We start from the raw sequence: 15,630 nt of genomic DNA, 5'->3' as shown, positions 1-15,630 counted from the left end.
GATATTTAAATGAATATATCATATATAATGAAAAATCAATACCAAAGCTGATTCAAGAGTAAATTCTGTTTCAATAATATTTTGTAAACTGAAATTTCCATTTGTTTTAATTTTTTTCATCGGTTAATTTTTTGTCCATTTGCTTTTAAATTTTTTCATTTGTTGGTACATGCACACTTTTATTTAAATGCACCCCAAAAAAAGTTTTTTTATTTTTAGGTAGTGTAAATTCAAATTTTAAAACTAAATTGGAAGCTATTAATATTGTATCAAACAATATTGATTGAAACACACAAATTTTTAAAAAACTAAATATTAAATGATCCAATATAAATATTATTAGCATGACAATTTGGAAAAAGTCTTGCCAAATCAGTACCAAGAAACTGAAAACTCAATTAACATTGGTTTCTGCACTATTTCAAGGTTATTTTCCCTCAAAATTTATTAAATCAAATAATGAAATTTACATATATATATATACAGGAGAAGGAAATGGCAACCCAGTCCAGTATTCTTGCCTCGAGAATTCCATGGACAGAGGAGCCTGGAGGGAGCGACACTCCATATGGTCGCAAAGAGTCGAACAGGACGGAGTGACTAACACACACACACACACACACACACACACATAATTTGGATTAAGTCATCAACTTTTTATTTAACTGAAACATTTTAAAATATATATGTTAAAACCATTAAATTTTTGCTTTCCTTTTTGTCCAAATTAACTACTATTAAAAGGCAAAATCTTAAAATGTATCATATGCCAGACAAACATCAACAGGAAATGTTTTATTTAAAATCTTACTATGAAATTTCTAAGTGACAGACTATAAACACAATAGAAATATCACTGACTCATGATTATATTTAAAATAATAAACTGGTTGTTATTGTTGTTTTGGTTGCAGCATAAAGCACTTGGGATCTTAGTTCCTAGACCAGGGAGCAACCCATGCCCTCTGCAGTAGATGTGGGGATTCGTAACCACTGGATCATCAGGGAAGTCCCAAAAGTAATGAACTTTTTTGATCCCACAGTTACCAATAAAATTTTGAAGAAATGAAAAATAAATTTGATTTAAACAGATAACTTTAGAAATAAAATATATTTAAGGCTAATAGTAATATATATATTTAATAAAAATATATTTAAGGGCTTCCCTCATAGCTCAGTGGGTTAAGAAACTGCCTGCAGTGCAGGAGACCTGGGTTCGATTCCTAGGTCGGGAAGATCCCCTGGAGAAGGGAACAGCACCCCATTCCAGTATTCTTGCCTGGAGAATCCCATGGACAGAGAAGCCTGATGGGCTACAGTCCATGGGGTCGCAAGAGTCGGACATGACTTAGCGACTCAACCACCAGCACCACCAAGGCTAATAATACTTTTCATTATTTTAATGTAGTTTTGAATCAAAGTTAAATGAAGTTGGCAATAACTAAAATATTATCAAGTGCTTTGAATTTAATAAGCAGAATATTAAGTTCTATGGAAAAGCATTGTGAAAAATGTGAATAAGGAACCTTTGAGTGATAAACAGATCTTGGATCTGTATTTTAGGAAAGACCTACAGTATAAGTAATGATATACTTGGAATAAAGACTTAGTATTCTAAACTCAATACCTGTTGTATCACACATAAGAATGCAAGGTATTTTCACTGTATATAATTTGATCATAAAACAAACATACTTTACTTTGGGAATCTTTATATACCATATCAAATTAAAATTAAAAATCAGCTTTCTAAGATAATAAGAAAGAGAAATTGTGATACATCCCATGACAAAACATTCTCCAATGGTTAACCTCTTGGATTATCCTGTAAGTAACTGGATTTAAAAGAAAAATATCAGTGTACTCTTTGTTTTTTAATTTGATGATATGAACAAATCAATGATGACGTTGCTGTTTATTTGCTCAGTCCTGTCAAACTCTTTTGTGACCTCACGGACTATAGTCCATCAGGCTCCTCTGTCCTCTGTCCTCTGTCTGGGATTTCACAGGCAAGAACACTAGAGTGAGTTGCACTTTCCTTTTCCAAGAGACGTTCCCGACCCAGGGATCAAACATCTCCTGCTTGGCAGGCGAGTTCTTTACTGCTTAGCCAAGGGGGAAGCCCAAATGAATGGTAGGAGGAACCTAATATTTATAGCGTATTTAATTTTATATTTATCTTTTAAATAATTTTTAATCAAGCTTATGAATACTGTCTAAATTTAGGAAAATACTCTCTCGAGGAGGGGGGGAAGTTCAGGGAAATAAAGTAAATTGACATATTTGTTTTTCAATAATATAACAACACAACTTTTAAATCTCTATTCAATGGGATATCATTATCCTCTCAGGATATTCTATTCTAAGATAGTTCAAACTAATCAACATAGAATATCATACACACACAAACACATACACACACGGAAACCCATTTATCATTTCTAGTTGTCAAATTTGTTGAAATATGGGTTTTTCTATTTATACTGCTGTTTATTTTGTATATAATCACAGCTTAAATCTAGAAATATTTTATCTTCCAAATAATAAAACTGATTCCTGAAATCTGCATCAAGTTCTTTTTAGTTTTATCAGTAACTACTCAAAACCAGTCCATACGAGTATCACCCTATAACTGCTGAAATATTTTTTTTATTTTAAAAGGTAACATGAATAAATCTTTCTGCTTTAGTTAACACTTAATGAATAACTGATGGAGCCATAAACCAAAAGTCATTAAGTATCAATGCAGTCCATGAATGAGTTGGTACTTGTAACTGCTATTAGTTACTATTAAATAAAATTTAACAAACTTGTATAAACTGGAGGGCAAGAAGTCATGATATAAACAGGTGACCGGAGTCACCTGGTTTCATCTTCATGTAACTCACCTAGGAGAGCATGTTTCCATTCTTACTTGCCTGGGGCACTAGTTTAGTAAATTCTATAGACTTACAGCATTTTTTGGATTCTTTATTTTGTACGATAATGTTCATAACCTGATGTTAGCATCAAAGATCCCAGCAGATTCCTAAAAATAATCTATTCTACTGAATACGGGGAATTGAACAGGACTATAATCTGATTATATTCTTATTAAAATCAACAGCAGAGTTGGGGGGTATGTGTGAAGTAATATCAATTTGAACTTTTTGAAAACAGTTATTCAGTCTTTTAATTTGGTGACAGCATTATATCTTCTTTCAATTTAGGCACAAAGTTCTGAAAATTAGTCAAATATTACAAAAAACTTTAAAATATTCATATTATAAAACAGGAAACAATTTTAGGGGCATGGAGGGTTGTGAAACAGTCAAAATCATAAAACGTACTGTTATCATAATGCAAACCCTAGGTAGACAACTGTTTTCTTCTAACAATATCAGGTAGTAAATTCTTCCATGATGCTGCTTTCTTTTTCTTTTAATTATGCCTCTTTCTATTTCTTTCAAATCTCCTACTTCTGGGAAAAATGCCTAGAAAATATGTTTATTGTAGTAACTGATAGATGATTCTGCTAAATTCTTAATTTTTTCACTAATTTGATACCAAGTTTTGATTCATCTACCTTTTTTAGTAAACTTCTAAATGTATGTCCTATAAAAACAGGGAAGATAGTTTTCCACCATTACTAAGAAATACCTGTGTTTGTCTCAGCCAATGATTTTAACCTTTAAATAACATTACAAGTAATCTGTATAAGATGCTATACTTAGGGATCCATCACGTGTTTTATGGTAGTTGAATGACTAGTAAGGTGGCTTTCTAATCATATTTCTACAACTGAGTATCTCTAAAACCACATAGAAAAAAATGCCTGAAGTCCCTAGACTTCAAAAAGAATGTTGGATAATCAATGAAGTAAAATCTGTTCATTAATATTGATATGGTAAGAGCAAAATTACACTCATGTTTAAAATGTAAATATATATATATATTTAATACAGATGATTAAATACATATAATTAAGTTATATTTATTCTTGGTAGAGTTTTATAAGAGAAAGTGCTGATTGAAAAATGAAAAGAGTTCTTACATATAAAAGTATTGCACTCAATACATCATAAACATATAAATATTAGAGTAGTATTCAAATTTGGAAATATCATTTGAAATAAACCTTCAGATTCTCACCATTTCTGCTAAGACTTATAGCCTAAGATATATTTTTAACTGCTGTGCTCATCCAGAATAATTTTTATTTTCTTACGTTATAACTGATCTTTCATATATACTGCTTAAAACTCTTTCTTCATTCAGAAGCTAAAGGTGTCACCCCCAATAAAACCCAAGGTTCAAATATATGTGCATTTTCTAAAAATTACAAGTGAAAGTCATATTCAGTTATTCTTTACATTACAGGTGAAGTCAAACAGGCTGCTGACAAGATAGAAATTAAAGGATAAAAAGATTTCATCTTTTGTTTGATCTTCACTGACTGATAAATCTATTTCATCTCTTAGATGATAATTTAATGGAGAAAAAAAACAAAACTTACTGCTGCTTTATAATCTCTCAGACCCTCTAAATGTTTTCTTTAAAGTTTCATTCAATTGAAATATATTTAAGTCTAAAATCAATAGCTACACTTTTATACTGTTGGAAGAAAACTACCTAATACAGCTATAACAGAATAAAGTCCTGAAAAGACAGAAATAATGACAAACATGGATACAAATCACTATAATAAAATGAACAAAAACTCAGTGATTGCTAGACTGCAAAAACGAGGCTTGGCTTAAATAGAGGCACACATTTCAATTGATACTTTTAAATGACCTATTTGTGATACTGTAGCTTTTAAAATAAGAATTTAAAAGTTAATGATTAGAGAATTTCCAAAGTTCATCAGTTTACTACCCCTGTCACTTCAGGAGACTTAATGATATCTATCTACCTACCTTACCTGATTCTGTCAAATAAACTTAACTGACCGAGCTTACTTATTGCATTATATAGAGAGTATTGAGCATTTTTAAAAGTTCCAAAATATAATTTATCTATCTATAAGTCCACGTTATACCAGAATTATATTAATTGTATCAAAATTTCATTGAGACTAAATTTATGCAATAATCTATAAACACACTCAGTTTTGTTTGAAAATGTATATATCACATAAGCAATGACTATACATACTCACTTCTTTCTATTTTACTAAATCAACATTGCTGTTACTAGCTGCCTTTTAAATTATCAATTAGTTATCATGCTCGAAGAATCTAACATGCCTAATAAAGAGAAAAATTTATTAAATATCCTGTTCTCATATTTTTAAACATTTAGACATAGAATAAATATTTCAACAGCTTACACTGAAATCTTTTTGGTTTTGCAATGTATGGATGGGGAAAGGTAGGTAATAAATTTAAAAACCCATCATCAATTTGTGTGGCAACAGACAAGATAAAATCAGTTCTTTCAGAAAAGTAATTATATTACAACACAAGGAGTTCCGAGCCTTATTTAATATTATGGGAATGTAAAGGAAATAGTTTTTAGAATTCACAATTAAGTACTTTTCTAGAGATGTTATCTGATAATTTATAAAATAATCACCTATATCATATAAACCTGTACACTCAACCTAAAGCAGGTATAGTTCAAATGAGTACTGGTACTACATTTTCCAAAAGCATCCGATTTGTCCCAAGGTTTCCTGAGATGTTTGATACATTGTTTTAAGTTTTAAAGTACTAAATAATAAAAATAAAATAACTGAGTTCTTCCAGAGTAGTTAAGCAGAGTTCTAAGACACAATGAAATCTACAGCAAAATACAATGAAAGGTGCAGAGACTGGAGATGGTCAGCCTAGATTTGATAACAGGTTCTCTACTGAAACAGCGCAACAAAGGCCTGAAGTTTCCTAAGCCTTTGCTGCTTTGCCTGTAAAATGGACAGCCTGTTTTGGCTCTGTTAACTGTAAAGTTACACTGTCAGATGCATGACTGCCTGTAAAGTTTATAAATTTATTTAGGAAGGCAGATTATCTCTGTACATGATTATTGTTACAGTAATTACCAATGTACAGGCACAAAAAAGTAGTCTTTGAAGATTTTTTCCTTTCTATCTGCCTGTATGATTAATGTGTTCAGGTCACAGCGGTTAAAAAAAGTCATGTGAATCTTGGGAAGAAGGACTAGCAATTCACCAGAATTACTAGAAAGTTTTATCAACTTTTCTTCTTCAATTTCAGGTACAGTAAATTATTTCAAGAAATATATATATAAGCCTAGCTTAACTGTGTATAACACAAACTCAGTTACATTCAAACTACTGGAAAGTATTCAAACTGATAAGGTTGATTCACTTTTAAATACAAGTTTATGTAGTCTTTCAAATTATCACACAATAATTAGACTTTTATTATGACCGGAGGAACTGTTTTCCATGGTTCTCTGAATCACCCCCAAAATGTAACTATATGACTAATTGGTATTTCTCACATGAGTGAATCATATTATACTTTAATCGGTACAAAGAACTATTTTTTAATGTATTATGGGAGAAAACAAACTTAAAGAATTGAAATTTCTACAGATATGCTTCAATTATATTTGAGTTGGCATGATTTTTTTTTTCCAAATAGGACAGAAAATGCACTGCCTCTCCTAAAATGAGCTCCACATACATTTTTTTTTTTTTTTTTTTTTTTGGAACCATGGTGACTGAACAGGGATAAATGAGTGTGTTAGGCAGGTTCTAGAACAGCTTTCCACTGCTCCATCTGCTGGATCAGCCTACATCGCCTGCACCAAGTGGTAACCTCCAAAAAGTAACAGGAACTAATTCAGCAGGTGGCTTCAAAAAGCTCACGCACGTTGCTTGAGAAACTTATTGTGACTTTTTAATTTGTGTTTAGCCTAGAGTTCCAATTTCACCCGTAATTAAAAAAAAAAAAAAAAATGAAGAACCCACAATCGCCATTAAAACAGTAAGGCACTGAGGATACGCTTCACCGTAGGGGATCTACTACAAACAAGAAGGAACTAGGCTATACATCTATTTCAGGTTTGCACACTCCTCCAACCAGAGGTAGACATTTCTCCTGAGGGTCCTAAGAAGTCGTTCTCCTCATCGAGAAATGGAAATATATGCATAAAAGTTTTAAAGAGATTAAAAAAAAAAAGCATGCCTATCAGTAAGCACATAAAGACCACAGAAGAAAATAATGCCTGTCCAAACAGGATTTACCCAAAGACCAGGAAGCCCTAGGCTTTTTTCCTCCGCAGCATCTTTGCAGGCAGCTCCGGTGTCGCGCTTTCGGACCAGGAAGCCACACTTCTCCTCCAGCTCCCAGTCACAGACGGGACAGTGTGCAGCCGCCGCCACCCGCCAGGCTGTCCCCGCCGTCCCCGCCACCACCGCCGCCACCACGGTCGCCACCGCAGCCGCTACTGCAAAGACAGCGTTAACTCCTCTCTTGGAGTCGAGCGGCTGCAAACTTCCCCTGCTTTACATGTACCTTTTCCTGCAAACTTGAACGTCCTTCCTTGCAGAAGGGCCAAGGAAAACCATTATAAGCATCACAGGGAACAGTAATAAAGGACACTCCCGCAAGGTAAGACCTGCGCCTTAATCAGAGCCGCGATGCTCAACCAGATGGGGAAACACCACGGCCAGCGGATCCTCCCCGCCCCTCTCGGAGACCCTCGGCCAGCGGTGCCCACGCCATCGGGGAGGGTGGCTGCAGCCGCCACGGGCAGCGCCAGGCGGAGGTAAAGTTTGACAAATGACGATTGCTCCCAAGAAGGAGAGACCCCGGGCAGCCCGCAATCCGCGCGGGCCGTGCCGGGGTCGAAGCCGTGCAGGAAAGTGCCACGTACCTTGCTGCGATCGCCAGGCGGGGAGGCCGAGCAGGGAGCGTCTCTGGAGGTGGCGGGGCGAGAGTCCAGCCCTGGCCGCGGGCTCCCTCCCGCGCGAGCCGAGGCACCGCCGCCGCGCCCGGGCGCAGGGCCGAGGCACCGCCGCCGCGCCAAGGGCGCAGGGCACCGCTGGGCACTTGGCCCAGAGAAGTTGGGCAGCCTCCGCCGCAGCCCCGGCGAGCGGCGCGAGCAACACGTTTAGTTTGAACTTTCCAGCTCCAGTCCCGGCAAATACACACTCACGCACACACACGCGCGCGCGCGCGCCGGGAGAACCTCTCAGAGGCGAGCGAACGGGCACCGGGGGCTCTCTGGCCGCGTCTCTCTCGCTCGCTCGCTCTTATTGGCGCGGAGGTTATTGTTTTATTTATTTATTTCCTCCTCCCGCGCCTCCCGCCCTCTCCCTCCCTCCCTCCTCCTCAGCCCCCCGGTCCGCGCGGCCGGCCCCGGCGCTCCAGCTGCGGCGCGGCGAGGCTGCGCGCGGCTGGCGGGGGCTGCGGCGGCCGGGGCTGCGCGCCGGGCGGGGGCGCGGGGACGGGGCCGGGTAGCCGTGCGGGCGGGGAAGGCGAGGACCGCGGGCCGCGCGCCGGAGGTGAGGGGACAGAGGCGGAGGCGGCGTGGGGAGGACCGTGCGGAGCGTTTCCGCCAGCCCGGAGGCTAGGGCGACACGGGTGAAGCCTGCACGGCTACCTCCCCGCCTCGGCCGCCCGGAAGGCTCAGCCCCCGCCCGCCGACCCCCGCCCTGCCGCCTTTCCAGCTCGCCCCGGGCTCGTCCTAACCCCTCGGGGACGCTCCAACGCGCCACCACCGCTCAGCCAGGGAGGCGCGAGTTGGCCTTTTTTTTTTTTTTAATAGTGGTTTAAATGCTACGCAATTCGGCTTCCCTCTCCCCACCGTCCTCGCCCCCGACTATCGGGAGAGGTGCAGTCCACCCCCGGTGCGGCGCCCGGGCCTCGCTGGGCTGGCTTCACCCCGGTAGGAAATGCGAGAGGTGGCCCCAGACCGCAACCTCCGAACGCAGTTTGGGGCGCCCTGGTCACGCTCCAAATCCACCCCCGAGCTCCGGCGCACGGATGTCTCCGCTGCTACGATTCGCCCCCTAATGAGCTCGCCAGTGTCCGTTGACCGCTGGTGCCACGGTCTTTCAGTGACAGTCTACCTGGTTCCCAAAACTGCAGGAGGGATGACCTTAGAACTGGCCGCCCTCCCCCACCCTTCTCAGCCTCAACGCCGGGCCGGGAAGAGCCCGGTTCCCATTCAATGAAATTGATCTTCCACTTGCATCTTCCCGAACCTACTTTGGAACGGCTTCTTCAACGCATACCCCTGGCAGGCTTCCCATTAGGTAAATCTGGTTTGGGTTTTTGTTTTATGGGTTCATGATTTCAGTCTTGGAAAGGGGAAAAATAAAAGGAAGTAATTCTCGAATAGATAAATAGTCAGTAAACGAATCACCGTCCGAGACTGAAGAGCAGATCTCACCTCTTGCATTTGGAAGCAGGGCTCCTTTCCTCGGTAATTTAGCCTCCAAAGTCCTAACAGTTTGGGGCTATACCGTAGTAGGGCTCCAGGTATAGCAATGCTGTGACACTAGAGTCCTTACCATTATCTGTTATAATATGCACTTACTGTTTTTTCTGTCCAAAAATAACGTCCAGTCTCTCTGCAACGTATTCATCAGATAGCCATCCCATAGTGTTTTAGATCTTTTCTCAGAGATTCCCGGGTAAGTGTACAAATACTCCTTAAAGAGCTGATTATTTCACTGATTTTACATTTTCATTGATATCTGGAGTAAGCCCCCCAGAGGTCAGACAAGGAACAGGTGAAATTCTGAAACAGGAGAAAACGGAAAAAAAAAAAAAAAATCCTTTCAGAATGTTACTAATCTCTGGCACCAGGTTTAATATACACTTGTCATTTTCAAAGAAGGTAAAAGGGAAGCACCAATATCTGGACATGCAGCTCTCCCCTCACTCATGAAGCACCAGCTTGTTATGAGAAAAGGGGCCACTCTAGTTGAATTTAAGACCCTCCTACTGTATGGTAGGATCCAGAGATAATCCCCCAAAGCAGGGAAGTGCCTCGCTGGTCAACCAAATGGTGGATATGAGGGTGTGCCCGTTTCTCAGGGCATCTGTGCCAGTAAAGAAGTAAGATGGTTGCTCAGAACCTGAAAGGACCACTTGTAACTTAAGACCCATGACTTTGGAAGCATGTATATCTCTACAGAATACAACCCCACCCCCTACCCCGTCATGTGGCCAGCATCTAACATGGGGGAACACCTATCTGATGTTGATACGTTTATTGATGTTGTTCAGGTGTTCAATCGTTGCTGACTCTTTGTGTCCCCATGGACTGCAGCATGCCAGGCTTCCCTGTCCCCCACCATCTCCTGGAGCTTGCTCAAACCTGTGTCCACTGAATCCATTGATACGTTTTTAGTGCTTTGCATACAACCTCCTCTGGGTATATATCTTGTTGGTTTGTTCCTATTGGCTGAAAAACAATTGAGATGGCATTCATATCTAAAATTTTTCTCAGGGAATACAACTGTGCCCTAGTACCACTTTCTTCAACCTCTCCATATACATTTGTTTCCAGTATGTTTCTGTACTCCAGTGTCCAGAGTAACCAGTGCTCACTGGCGATGCAGGCTGCACAGTGATGGTCATTGTCGCTATCATTAGGAATACACACATCTGGTGCTGAGAAAGATGCTGCCTCTAGATGCAGCAAACGTCATAACCTGAGATCTGAGATGGAGAAAAGATGTTTAAACCGGGAATCGATATTAATCATCATAGTAAATCATTGACTATTTTAAAATGTCTACCACCTTTGAACTTCATCTGTTTCAATGATTGTGTTTATGTTTGTACCCACAGAATAAGACCTATTTCATAGAATTTTAAGGTATGTATGGAGGGAATTAAAATTATAGAAATGTAAAGGGGGTGTGTAGCCTTTTTATTTGTTAAGGGTCACTGAATCAGAGGGAAAGTAAATATTAATCATTACATAGATGTTAAAGAATAGCAATGTTGAGAGTTTATTTTGAGAAATACCAAAAAAATCCACCATTTTATATAATATATATAACTACTGGATTGATTAAATTTGTCTTTTGAATTTTTTTTTTTTTTTTTGGCTGCATCATGTGGCATATGATACCTTAGTTCCCTGACCAGGGATCAAACATGTGCCCCTTGCAGGGGAAGGAAGGAGTCTTAAGTACTGGCGCACCAGGGAATTCCCTGTATAGGTTAAATTTGTTTTAAAATATTCTTCAACTTCTTACAGTGATCAAGGCAAATAAAAGGAGATTAAAAAGATGTAAAACAAAAAGGAAGATTAAAGAAAATGAAAATTCTGACCCCAGATAAGGAAGCTGTTTGGAGGCTGTAGGTGACATGATAGGTGGATGGTGGGAATCATGAAGAGAGTCAGAGATATTAGTGTCCTTTCGCTTCTGGCCCAGAACAGCAACAATCCTCAGAAAACTCCTTAAATCTCTGCTTAAGATCCTGAATTTATGGAAATTTTCTTAGACACCACTTTTTTGCTTGTGCAATAAAACTGTACTATGCTAGAGAATGAAATCAGATCAATAATCTACACTTCCCCAATCAATAAATTGACTCATTTTTTCATAAAAGATAAACCGAGTCACAGTTTTATTTGATAACAAATGTTAGTAATTTTTTAAAATCTGTGAATGTTCATGAGCAAGTCACACATACTCCCCTTTTCCAAAATCCCTCTTTAGTAATTTATCCCTAGTATTTAGTGTGTTAAATCTCTTGCTTTTCAGGTTCTCCAACATTTATAATTATTGTTACAGTAAAACAAAAAACAAACAAAAAAAGTCCCTACTCTATCTATACACATTTTGACACAAATATGCACATTATAAAGCAAAGATTCTCAATATATCTCTTCAGTCTTAAGTTTCTTATGCTCATCTCACCTGTCAACGTTGAGAAGGCAGCTTCCTCTTCCCATACCAGGTAGCATCACTAGGCATCACTAGGTTCCTCAACCTCTGATTCAAGTTTCAGTGAAACCCTGGATGAGGAACTTGGGGATCCAGAGTGTCAACAGTACTGGGCCATTTTATATAACGGACTTGAACTTCTGCAGATTTTGATATCCTCGGGGATGCTGGGACCTAATCCCCTGCAAATATCTAGGGACAACAGTACCCTTCACCAACCACCACTAAACTCAACCTGTTTTTCCCTACTCCTGGGCATCTTTAGTCACCACATTTAGAGTGTTCAGGAAAAGATCAGGGAACCTTTGGACAAGTTCTTCAGTTTTATCTCAAGTGTGGAAAAAGAAGGGCAGTAAATTAACTGTTAGTGAATTTAAGGTTATATTAGTAGAAATTCCAAGTGATTAAAAAGTTCATTCGCCAGAGAGGCCAGTGCCGTTTCTGGAAACTGTGGCAATTGTGACTGTACCTAATCCTGTGGATGCTGGTGCTTGAGTGTGGTCATTCTGAGAGTCCCTGTGTCTAGAAACTCAGAGCTCATCTTCACTAATCTCTTGGCTTCTTCCTGTCTCACAAACTGGCCTCCTCTGATTCTTCCTGTGAGTTTTTCCTTCCTCCTCAGGACCCTTGCAAACACTGTTCCCTCTGCTTAGAACGCCTGCATTTTCTCAACCACCATCCTCAACTCACTCTTGCTCATCTTTGTGCTCCGGGAAATGTCACACGCTAAGGATGACATAAGGATGCTAAACACTTCCTGGATTGATTACTTCCTAAAATTTGCTATCATGGCTCCCAGACCTTTCCTCTAGTGTATACAGGACAACTTCAAAGTTCATATAACTGAAATATTTACCGAATATTTTTCCCAGCTCTGGACTAGAAATTCCAGGAGAGGAGTTTTCATTGTATCTTAAGCACTTAGTGCAGGGCTTGTTGCAAAGTAGTTGCCAAAAGTACATTCTTATTAAATTAATATATGAAAGAAAAATCAATATAATCCAGGATGGCTAGTGTCTGGACTGGACAGTGGGATGCTGGACACGTGGGACATGGCGTGCTGTGCTGTGCTTAGTCACTCAGTTGTGTCCGACCCCATAGCTCACCAGGCTCCTCTGTCCATGGGGATTCTCCAGTCAAGAATACTGGAGTGGGTTGCCATGCCCTCCTCCAGGGGATCTTCCCAACCTGGGGATGGAACCCAGGTCTCTTGCACTGCATATGGATTCTTTACCCTCGGAGCCACCAGGGAAGCCATGATAGGATAAAGAAAAAACTACTTCATTTTATCCAAGTAGATTCTATTTTCATCATTATTATGGAACCATGATATTTTTCAAAATCCTAGAATATTTTCAAAAATAGGGTACTTTTTATCACTGATACTTTATGGTGAAGAAAGTCCTTTAAAAAAAAATTGTATGACCAAAAGGAGTGGAAAATTATCAAGAAAGAAAATGAAATTACAGCATTTTGATATTCTAAGTAAACAAATTTTTATTCTTGGCCAATTTTGTGAGAAGTTCTGTTTATGCTTTGAATTTTTCCTTATTGATAAAAAGTTCAACTCTGTCTTGAATTAATTATAGTATGTATAGTATGTATAAAGTTGGGAATGTCTTCAGGAAAATTTATATTACTATCAATAGAGTATATGAGTAAGGAAGAAAAGAAGAAATAATTAATGCCAAATTATTCCCAACTATGACATTCACAGAAAATCAGATTTTAAAATGCAGATGTCAAAGACAAGTGGAAATTTAGAGCACAAAGTTTCTCTTCTTACTAAGACTGTATTTTCATAGACCATTTACATACCTCTGAAGCTTGATCTTTTGCAACTTAACCTCACTCTGAATGCCCATACTTCTACTGACCTTTCTCAAAATTTGATCTTAAAAGGTACTTTTCATAGTCTTTCACTTTCATGGAAACTTCTGATATCAGAAGACCATATTAATTTTTACCTTTTTTGGTAACTGCTGCATAATATTTATCTCACATTAAAATATTTAACATAATTTTCTAGATTTCATTTACATTCAACAGCAATGAAAACTTGAAGTTTTAAGCATTTATATTTTTTATTTTATAATTCAAAGAGCTTATGTTTTTTCTTTTTTTTCCCACTGAAGATACCTGAGAAGTTCTCTACATTTAAATACAATCTACAAATGATAAATTCATAAGTGTTTAATATAAAAGAAAGGACACATATAATTTGAAAAGTTTTTTAATTTAAATTTATTATTTTCGATAGGGAGTCCCACACATGCATTTGAAAGATTATATTTTCAAAGTATTAATCATTGTATATACTCTTTGCAACCCCTTGGACTGTAGCCCACCAGACTCCTCTGTCCATGGGATTCTCCAGGCAAGGATACTGGAGTGGGTTGCCATTTCCTTCTCCAGGGGATCTTCCCAACCCAGGAATCGAACCCAGGTCTCCTGCATTGCAGGCAGATGCTTTATTCTCTGAGCCACCAGGGAAGCTCATATATGGATATACATATATATGAACTATATGGGTCAATCTCAAAATGTTCTCTTTGATAGGGGCATTCAACAGATCAAGAGCCATGCCAAGAGCCAACCTTTTTTTTTTAAGGTGAAATTTCTCAAAGTTATCAGTAACATTTTCAAATATTACTCTTAATGTTTATTCCTATTAAAATTAATTTTAAGTCTAAAATTTTGGAAGCTGTAAATGAGAGTGGAGGAGAGCAAACTCAGTAAAGAAGTTTCCCTGTTACTAAGTGAAAATTACAGTGTTAGTCTCTCAGGCCTATCCAACCATTTGCCACCCCACGGATTGTAGCCAGCCAGGCTCCTCTGTCCTGGAATTCTCCAGGCAAGAATGCTGAAGTGGGTTGCCATGCCCTTCTCCATGGGATCATGCTGACCCAGGTATTGAACCTGGGTCTTCCACATTCCAGGCACCATTACTAAGAGCCCAACATAATTTTTTCAACAGTAACTGAAGTCCAGTTTAACGTATCACACAAAAGAACACACATGAAATTTAGAGGAAAGAGAAGCAGATGAGGACATTAATATTTTATGCTCAAAGAAGAAAGTGAAAATGTTAATTGCTCAGTCATGTCCTACTCTTTGCGACCCCATGGACTGTAGCCCACCAGGCTCCTCTGTCCACGGAATTCTCGGACAGAGTTGAGTGAGTTGCATGCCCTTCTTCAGGGGATCTTCCCGACCCAGAGATTGAACCTGGGTCTCCCACACTGCAGGCAGATTTTTTGCCGTCTTAGCCAGCAGGGAAGTCCTTCTGTGGTACATGGTTGCTGACAAATTTCCCATGTTTCCTAAACATGCAACTGGATCTCCTCTCTTTATCATTAGCATGAAGAAAGCAATCCTGAACTAACTCTACTTAGAGCCAGTGAAGCGGAGTTCTCAGGTACACCCTTTAGTGGAGCAGAAGCAGGGAATACCAAAAATTGTGTTCAGTTAATATTTAAATGCTATATTTTAAAATTGAATAAATATATGTAATATAAAATTTATCATTGAGATGATTTTATAGTGTGCCACTCAGCAGGATTAATTATATTCCATTTGTTGCACAACAATCACCACCATCCATCTCTAGAATTTTTCATTCTCCAGAACTGAAACTCTGTCCCCAGTAAACAATCACTTCCCGCGCCCTCTCCCTTCAGCCTTCGGCAATTCCATTCCACCCTGTTTTGTGAATCTGACTACCTTGGGAACTCTTATTGTCGGGAATATGTTGTCCTTTTGTGATT

At 39.0% G+C, this 15,630-nt stretch overlaps 1 protein-coding gene across 6 annotated transcripts in view; it reads right to left on the bottom strand.

Moving 5' to 3' along the window:
• Positions 1-7,916, bottom strand: part of TENM3 (teneurin transmembrane protein 3) — a 2,742,616-nt gene extending 2,734,700 nt beyond the window's left edge. For 4 of the 6 annotated variants that reach the window (XM_070781693.1, XM_070781694.1, XM_070781695.1 and 1 more), the window contains exon 1: positions 7,825-7,915. The gene's annotated coding sequence lies outside the window, so the exon portion shown is untranslated. Of the gene's footprint in view, positions 1-7,824 lie in introns of all 6 variants that reach the window. The other 2 variants (XM_070781691.1, XM_070781692.1) reach the window with 1 other exon arrangement.
• Between the last annotated feature and the right edge of the window lie 7,714 nt (positions 7,917-15,630).

Source organism: Bos indicus, chromosome 27 (genome assembly GCF_029378745.1).
Source record: "Bos indicus isolate NIAB-ARS_2022 breed Sahiwal x Tharparkar chromosome 27, NIAB-ARS_B.indTharparkar_mat_pri_1.0, whole genome shotgun sequence".
Taxonomy (NCBI): Eukaryota; Metazoa; Chordata; class Mammalia; order Artiodactyla; family Bovidae; genus Bos; species Bos indicus.
This window is presented reverse-complemented; position numbering and strand designations above follow the sequence as displayed.